Raw genomic sequence first — 9,800 nt, 5'->3', positions numbered from 1 at the left:
CTGCATAAAAATAAATGTAATAAATCAGATGGGGATGAAGGAGACACTAATAACAAACTTGCTTTTTATTGCTTCACTAAGTGCGCGCTGACTTGACAAGATAAAGTGCCTAAAAAGGAGAAAATTTGGGAACATTTGCATTCAAGCGCTCAATTAACTGATTTAACTGATTTTTAGAGTTATGCAGTCTCGGTTTAAATACTCCTCCTATGAGCTCTCTCTGAATAGACTTACTACTGCAGTAAAATTCACATCACTATGTCAAAGAATTCAGGGTTTATATTCAGATGCATGGAAATAATTTGACAGACAGTGTGTGTTCGTGATACAAAAGCATATAGCAGAGCAAGGAATATCTGTTTGTGGTTCTGCTAGTGTTCATACATTCATGCATGTGTGCAGAGTGTGTATGTGCGTGCTTACATGTGAAGTTGATTATGTACGTCTTTGTGTCTTCGGCATTGGAAATCAACAATTACATTATAACCCAGGGGAGCCTATTAAAGAGTATGGTCTGTCCTGTGTAGTGTGTTAAAAATAGGAGCCATGTGTTAGAGTGATGGGTATACTCCCACAGCTTACTCTGGGGGACTCTATGAAAATGAGTTTTGTTTCCCCCAATTCCCTCACCTGCAGTACAAGGACTCAAATATGGTGTGTGAGCGTGTGTGTGTGTGCGCATGTGTATGCGTCGGTGTATATATCCATAAAAAGGACCAAACGTGGTTTTCTCAGTGTGACTTACATTCCTGGATGCGTGTTATTAAACACCACCAACCATGGTACCTTAAGATAAGATAAGATAAGATAATCCTTTATTAGTCCTGCAGCGGGGAAATTTGCATCAGAACAACCATTTAAATCCCTGCTAAACAAATTTAACTGTCATCACTCATATCCCTGTACATTTTCTGTACTTGTCAAATTGTGTGTGCCTAGAATTCTTTTTTAAAGGGGCTTAAATAAGGCAATGAAACACTCTTATTTTGAAAAGAGGCTCTCAATAAATCCTTAAAAGGGAAGTGAATTACTAGAAAGGATCAATAATGGAACCCAAATAAAGGTACATTCAGCTTACGTCACAACACACCATCCTACGCGCGATCCTCTAACAGAGTGCGGTGTGCTATCACCGTGGGACAGCTGTGCAGCCATTTCGCTGAAGCATTCTACGACAGTAACACCGTGCTAATTCGACTGTCAGCATGTTCATTATAATACAAGCGAAAATGGGACAGAGGGACAGGGACATATTCTGTTCTGGTAAAATCCAACCAAGATGTCTAGTGTGGTAGCACGGTGCTCAAACACAGCACATTACAGTAATGACAGGGTCTCTTATCTTCAATAATGCATGAAGAAACAGCACAAGATTCCTGGCAGACAAACAGAGGGGGACAAATCTGAATGACTACAAATCAGTTTACTGTGCGTGTGTGTGTGACCGTCTGTGTGTCTGTGTCTGTGTTTGTGTTTTGTATGTCTGAAGTTAAAACACTTTACATGCCCTTAGGGAAAATATCCACTCTGGAAAATGTGCAAACAAAAAGTTGTTTTGTAAAGTGTTCAATTTTCTGTTCTCTTGAGCAAGTGAAACCAAACATAATGATTCAATAAGGACACAAACTATTTTTGTGTAAAAGTATGTTGCGTGGTTGAAATGTATCATCAACGTGTTTTAGAGTTAAGACAGTGTGCTCAGTGTCTGCCATTTTATCTTTTGTTTCTTTTTAAAGAACTGCATCTCCACACCTTCACTTAGTTTGTAGTCATTAAAATTGTCAGTGAGATGAATTGACAAACAGATGAGGGATATGAGGTGATGTTTACTTCGGTTTTAGTAATCATGAAACACCAATTAAGTTTGGATTAGCATATTCAGCAATATCATTGAGATGAATGCTATTGGCTTGTGTCAACATGATTTGACAAAAAGTGCAAAAACAGAACAAACAATTACAAGTATAAACCATAAAGATGCATAATGAATGTACCAATATGCTCCTCTATAAGAATTTGCTACTTTGTTTCCCTTTTTACCAAAAGCTCATGCAGAAAGTGCTAAAGTTAGGTTGTTCCACAAATGTGGCATCACACTTTTTTGTTCAACACTTATGCATCTATCCTTGTTTAAAAATATATACAAACTATATATGTGACAATACCAAAAGAACAATTAAAGTTGCAGTTAGGCAGCTTGGATGTTTGGCTGAAGATAGGTGACAATTTCACAGAATCAAGCTGCAAAAATGTAGAATGTGTCAAAATGGGCCCTTTGTGGTGTTTTCTTCCTTTGTTGTTATGTACTGTTTTGAGTTCAGATGTTTGACTATTTGAAAATATATTTTCTAACCCGTGAGTGTCAGTATGCTGGCATATAGTATATGTATAAGGAATTTCACCATGATATAACAGAGTGACCTTTCCTTTTAAAACAGGCCAACAGTTCCTACAGAGACTCACAAAAGGGAATGGTATCTGAAAAAAAAGATACAAAAAAAAAACATCTCAACACTGATGTCTCTTCTTGGGTCTGTCAGACTCGAAAGGCCTGCTGTGTTGTGTGTAGCAACTGTTTATCTGTGCACAGTAAGCAAAGTATCAAATGCAGTCAACTGTTAGATGCCCAAACAATTTTGCTTTACATCCTCCTCAGAAGACAAGAGTACACTACACTGCTGTGATATGATCTTTCATTTTATGGAGATTCTATCAAAAAGAGATTTAAGATTTAAGTCTATATTACATTGGCTTCAAGAAAGTATCTCAATCCTTTGAAATCTTTATCCCAACAAACAACTTTGCCGTTGCTGATGCAGTCGTATGCATAGTGCTGTTAATTTGGGGATAGAGGCTTACAGCAACCAGTGGGACGCCACTTTGCAGCTCTTACACTTGAGCCTCAAATGGCATTTCTAACTCTGTAATCTAATCACTGGCCACTGTAGTAATTTGGTCCCCAGCACAAGCCCCAGGAAACTCCAGGGCATACAAGCAATTAATTAACTTAATTGCATGGTTAACTTAATTGATTACTTTGTTATTTTGCTAGCCTTGATATGGCTCCATTGCACAGTGAGATAATGTAGACATAATGTGAGTATGAGCCCACTGGCAGCGTTGGTTTCAGGTATCTCTCTCTGCCTCCCTCTGCTCGCGACTCAGTGAAATACTAAAGTGTCCCAGTTTTGCAGGGGGTAATTGATGTTGAGTCATCATTCCATTATCATTAGCTTAATTTGTTTTATTTATTGGCCATTAGCTGAATACATGCAAAAAATGATAAGCAGGGCATGTGAGTGCACACGAGTGCCGCTGACTGGTGCCATCATGGCCGAGTTCCGCTAATGTCACAGAGATAAAGGCTGCGTAGGACCTCAGCATGGCAGTGAATTATGTTTCAGATCAGCCAATAATAGTCTCCTTTTGTTGGGAATTTATTACGATATCTCAGATAGGACTTATCTAAAACGCAAGTGTAACAAAAAGAGTCGTTCTCTCAGATACAGAAAAAGTGCGAGAAAGTAGTTGTGCATGCATCCCTCAGTGTGAAGGTTGGTAAAGCCAGAGGCATTTATCAGCGGAATGAGTTGGCCTCAGATTTGGCCTCAGACAACTGTCATATAAACACTGCCTTAGGGTAGGGCAGCAGCCAGCTTCCCTCTTTTCCTCTCCGCTCTTCCTCCACCCACTCCCTGTTCCAGTTCTCCATTATCTAGTTGCCTCCTCTCTCCGTCTCCCCCATCTGACTGTTCTAATCTCCCCTTCTCCCCTTCTGCTCACTCATCTCCATTCTTTTTCTCGGTCTCACACTGTTCCTCCCTCCTCTCTCTCCTCCAGTCCTCCGTCTGCTGTGTCTATGAGGGATGACTCTTTCTCCTGGAGTATATTAGTTCCTTGGCCTCACTCTTTCCTGACAGCTTCGACCTTGTTAGAACTGGAGAGTGAGACGTCCACTTGTACAGCTGTAGAAAGCTGCATGGGCAGCGAAACGCCTTTTTATTTACCCTTTAGTTTTACCCTTGAAGATGGATGTACATAAACACATCATCAAAAGGGGATGACCATTAAGAGGAGAGCTGCCAGCTCCAAAACATCTCCCTTCAAACTCCATGTTTCTTTTTTTTTTTTTTTTTTTTTTTTTTTTTTTAAATCTGAACGACTACAGCTGGGGTTTTGAGATTCTTTCCTGAACTTCTTTTGTAGAAAATGTTCTAGTAATGGTTCAAAATGGCTCCACCCACCTCACAAGCACACCTTGATTTTTTTCTCTTCTTATAAAAAACTAATAACCATTCTCTATCATGCTCCACGGCACCAGTAAATGAGCTCATTAAATACCTTTAGGATTACAAATCAAAGTAATTGGCAATTAGGATTTACCTAATTGTGTAAAAACTTCGAGGATCTGATGCTCTCTCACTCAGTTTGTGGCACTGCACCGTGCCATATCACTTGTTTATCAGCTGAGCCATTCTTATGATTGATGCCGACAAGCAGAACCTGCCTGTATCAGATTTTGATTTACTCACTGCAGTAAATACTACAGCTGACGCAGTGAGGGACAGGTAGTCCAGTAACTAAAAAAGGTGTCTCTCTGAATGATGTCAGCAAAGATATCAACGCAACCTTGATGTCAAAGTAAGAAAATGAAGCAGTTTTGTTTGAGACTCATGTCTTTTTTTTGACTGATACTGAAAAATCTTTGAGCCTACACATTGTACTCATTTACAAGTTGGAGGTACTTGTACTTTACCTGAATATTTCCATTTTATGCTACTTTAAACTTCTACTCCACTCTAATTTGGAGTCAAATAATGTACTTATTGCTCCACTAAATGATCTGACAGCATTAGTTACAAGTTACTTTGCAGATTTAGATTATCAATACAATATATAAATCAACCAATAAATTATGATATATTATTTTTAATTAAGCTGCCCAGCAGTATATAAAGTAATTAAAACTACCCCCCATCCCTTTTACCAGCTGCAACATAGTTGTGATGTTGTGATTTATACATTAATGCATCATTAATTATCCAGTAATATGATTCCAAAATGGGCTATTTTGCATAGTGAGTACTTTAATTTTTGATGATAATACTAGTTTGAACGCTTGACTTTAATTTGTTTACAATGTAGTATTGCTACTTTTACTTGAGTAAAAGATCTGAATACTTCCCACCTGTATTATACATCAATGCGAGCAACTCTTTGAGGCTGCAGTGCTATGAGCTAAATCCTTTTGTCAGCATTCTACCATTGATAACAATGACGATGTTAGAATTAATTTGCTTATTAGCATTTCAGTCTGGACCACATTGAGATGTATAAAGCCACACTAAAAATACAGCAGTAAAAAGTTTGCAGTTTTGCTCAAGAAAGGGAATGTGAATTGTTCTCATGATAAAACAAATATCAAAAGACCCGAATGTTGGATTTAAATGCAGAGTATGATTTCCCTGTGTTCTAATTGCAGTGCTTTCCTCTTCTCAGTGTGCCTCCTGTGTTGCATGTTAAATGGATACTTTGCAGCATGATGTATCTAAATACCCCTAGGCTTAGCTATGGTAACACCAACCTCTCTGAAAGACTGTGGCCATTTAAATAGAACAGTAAATCAAATTTTGCCACAGGGAATAGAAGTCCATTTTCTTAGCCTCTATCACAATATATAGAGCATTTGTGAAATATATGGGCATGCCTGTGGGTTTCTCTAACTTTAGGGAATGGGATGTAATTGAGGTCTGTATGTGAACTCTTGGTAGGTCACAGTAGATCTCTGCTTTTAATGACAATAACACTGAAGAGGGAACTCAGAGTGAGTTATTGCGTGTAAGTGTAAAGCCTAACTGTCACTATTCCCTGCATCTATTTAGCTCATGTTCAGGAGTTAACACACACACGTACACACAACGTAAAATATTCACGAAGTACCACTTGTGTATTTGTCCTAGTTGCATCTAAAAGAATATGGTCATACTCGGATTCCTTTTACACTTCTCATGTGCTGTTATTTCTGAAGACTAGGGCCCAGCTTTTGGGTCGGTTGACTGAAACTACATGCAGAGGTTTTCTCTGTTAGGACAAAAAGTACAGCGCCAGTGCTATTTGTAGGCAGACTTGTGCTGCTGGTGCTCGACTGTGAACTTAGGCAGAGCTTCAGAATACTGAAATAGTCCCTTACCACGCATTGCCCCTTTCGGCTGATCAGTTTCATCATGGCAGAGTTTGTTCAATTGGACTTAGAGGTGCAGTGTCTAGGATTTGGTGGCAAATAGCAGTAAGAGTGTAGATTTGAACCAACTGAAACTTCTTATGTGTGACAAGGTTGTAGGAGAAATGCGGTGGGCTATGCAAAAAACGTGAATATGCCAAATGGCCCCATCTAGAGCCATTGTTTGTTTTGTCCGCTCTAGGCTACCGTAGAAACGTGTGGCCAGCTCGTTGAAGAGGACTCACTCTGTATAAAGATATAAACGGCTCATTCTAAGGTAACGAAAACCCAACAAATGTTTTTTTTCCAGGTAATTATACACTAAAGAAATCCTACTTATTAGTATTATATTCCATTTCTGCCAATAGATCCCTCTAAATGCTTCACAGTGTTCCTTAAAAATACATTTTTTAAAACTTTATTCTAAGATGTTCCATGGATTTAGCCTCTTTTTACAGTTATTCTGATCAAATGATTTATAATAAAATGATCAAATGTATATTTAAATTGTCATGAATAGAATATGCACACATGCCTACTGATACCATTTCTAAATCAAATTAGACATGGCATTACAATTCTTCTATTTACTGTTACCACGTATTCTGTAACAATGATATTGCATGTATTCTATTTTTTACTGACATGCTCTTTTTCATTTCTAGTCCTGAAATATAAAATGTTCTATTTGAATCTTCTCCCTGTAGTTCTGAATCACAGCCAGTTCTTTTTAAAACCAGCACACTCAGCCACCTGGTCTTTGGTGTCCTCCATTGCTGCTATTACCCAGCAGTGGTAATAGAAAACCATAAAAGGCCTGTACGTGATGACAGAGTAATAACATTAGATTTAAACTGTGGCAGACCAGGCGGCCTTCTCCAGCCTTAATGACTAATACAAATGCATGTCTAGGAGGCAATAGATTTAAGGTCAATAATCATTGTTTATTACCTTAATTATGTGAAAATGGCAAATGCTAATAAAAGTGATCATCTTTCTTTGGAGTGCAGTTGAGAGAATAGCCCCGATAGAATTGTAAAGTCCCCCCTGCTTTGGTTTAGGACAAATGAACCTGATAAAGGATTACATTCAACAAATTCAGATATTGATTGTACGATGCGTGTAATTTCATCGTGTGCTGTATGATGGGGAACATGGGAGAGAGGCACAGAGAGAGAACGGGGCACACTAATTCAAAGCCAGAATTGGAGAGCTGAGCAGTTGCCTGCAGTGGTGAGGAGAGGCATGACTGGGATGGGAACATCCTCCTAAAAACAGCCTGGAATGCTAATAGACTCACAAATGGGTCAGGGAGAGCTAAATGAGAGCTAACTAGGCCTGGCTGATTATGAAGTAACCGAACCTCCACCAATCAGGTTCCGAAGGCCAGGGAGGCCGGTGAACTGACTGGTTGTTGGCAGGTTGGCTGCTAATTAGCTTGTACTAGCACAGCAGTTTTATGCAAGTGGGTCAGTGTAAGAGGATAGCTAAGGGATGGATGGCATCTCAAGGACTTGAGAATTGAGGAAAGAGACACGAGTAGAATTTGTTAGAGCTCTTTGTCTCTTTTAACAAAAGAAATGTAATATTCATCACCTGAGCAAAACACTCAGTCCTGCAAAGCACAACAATCCCAATTGAATTCCTTAAGTATTGAACAATTTCAATTTCTTATAATAGCAAAGTATTTTGGTCTATTTAAGTCTGATTAAGGGAAAAATTAAAACTGTATGCTTGAGTGTATCAATTGATATTTTGATATAAATAATCTGCTTTCAGAATGGTGAAAGTCATCCATATTGACGACTAGCACCCATCCCTAGAAAACTATTTATATCCTCATGGTCCTGGATCTCCAACCTTCAGACGGCATGGGCTCCAGCATAGAGGCTGAATTTATTCATCAAATTCATTTGAGTAATTAAAGATGGCACATTAATAATCCCTGAGACCCCTTATTAATACCCTTTTAAAATTTCCCCATTAATTATTTTGATGAACTGAAAAATTATTTGTCAGACAAGCAGCAAGACAGAAAATGTAACAGTAAAAATGTGATCTCTGTAGGTAATTTAATCCCCCTAAATAGACCATGAAAAGAATCCCCTTTCTTTCAGTTTAACATGTACACATCTCCTCAAATGGTAGTTTTATTCCTTACAGCCTTGTCTTGTGGTTATGCTGCCATCTTCTGGTAAAGATCGACCTATATTGTGGAAAGACTGGGCTGCACACAGATCCGTATTGTAGTGCATAACATTTGAAGCACTGCTTAATCAAGCAGATAATGAGCAGGACGATTTGAGGATGTCCGTGTGAATGTGTGTGTGTGTGTGTGTGTGTGTGTGTGTGTGTGTGTGTGTGTGTGTGTGTGTGTGTGTGTGTGTGTGTGTGTGTGTCAAAACTTGTGAGAGATTTCAGTATAAATATTTATGCCTGGCAAACAGATCAATGGCCATTAAAAAGGTCAAGGGCAGATGATGATGGATGCTGGCTGTATATATTGATATGTTTTGATCGCAATAATGAATCACAAATGCACACACGCTTGTGCACACACGTAGACGGCTGACCAAATGATAGGGATTAATTCATTGATCATGCTTAATCTGTCATAATTAATTCCATAGGAACAACTGTGATGAGAGCAAGCCTCCATTAAACAGATAAATTATTCAACGCGAGGAGGTGGTGGACCCAAGATGAATGAGCGTAGCAGACTGGGGCCAGCAGTCGCAGGCTGAGGCTAATTACAGTCTTTTCCTGGAAACTAGCACAGGTTAATTTACAGTAACGGTTATGTGAAAATATCATACAACTGTAATTGGATGCTCAGGTTAACATAACAGTTCATGGAAGCACTTGGGCTTCATTACAGTTAACGTTAAATAGAGTTATGTAAGATAAAATGAAAGCATATTATAAGTGTCACATTTGTTGACCTATATTCCTCCATACAGTCACTCCATTTATAGCTAAGAGGGAGAGATGGTCCCAGTTGGAATCAAATCTTTAACAATGTCCCAATAGGTATTTCCCTTTAAGCTGTGTACACACTTCTTCTTTCTTTGTGATCATTAAACTTTATACTTACACAAATTAAGCCCTGGGAAGTGTATTATCGACATAATGATCATTAACTTATATAAGAGGCTGGCTTTGGCAAAGATATTTAATGGCTCATGAGCATAACAATACACCTGGGGCCCGATGTATAAAACTTCTATGGATTCAAGAGTAAAAGTCTGTGTATGCATAAAGTAAAATTATGCATAAGCAGTCTTGGTGCTACATTCATATATCCCATATGCATATGCATTGTTCTGTATTACATAACTCAGTCATAAGGAAAATGTAAGCACGGTACTTTGTTCTGTTCTCGGTCTGGAAACTGTAACATCCTGTAAGGCTGCCAGATCTGCCTTTAGTGTTGTTAGACAAAGAAAGTACAAACTAGTATATATGTAATGAGTCATATTAACTATAAATGGTAATACACACTTCTATAAAACATTGACATCTCTCGCTGTAGTCAAATTCAGATCAAAACATAAAAATATTTGTAGGCAGTGTAAGCCTT

Source organism: Anoplopoma fimbria, chromosome 24 (assembly GCF_027596085.1).
Source record: "Anoplopoma fimbria isolate UVic2021 breed Golden Eagle Sablefish chromosome 24, Afim_UVic_2022, whole genome shotgun sequence".
Lineage (NCBI taxonomy): Eukaryota > Metazoa > Chordata > Actinopteri > Perciformes > Anoplopomatidae > Anoplopoma > Anoplopoma fimbria.
Note: the sequence above shows the minus strand (reverse complement) of the source record.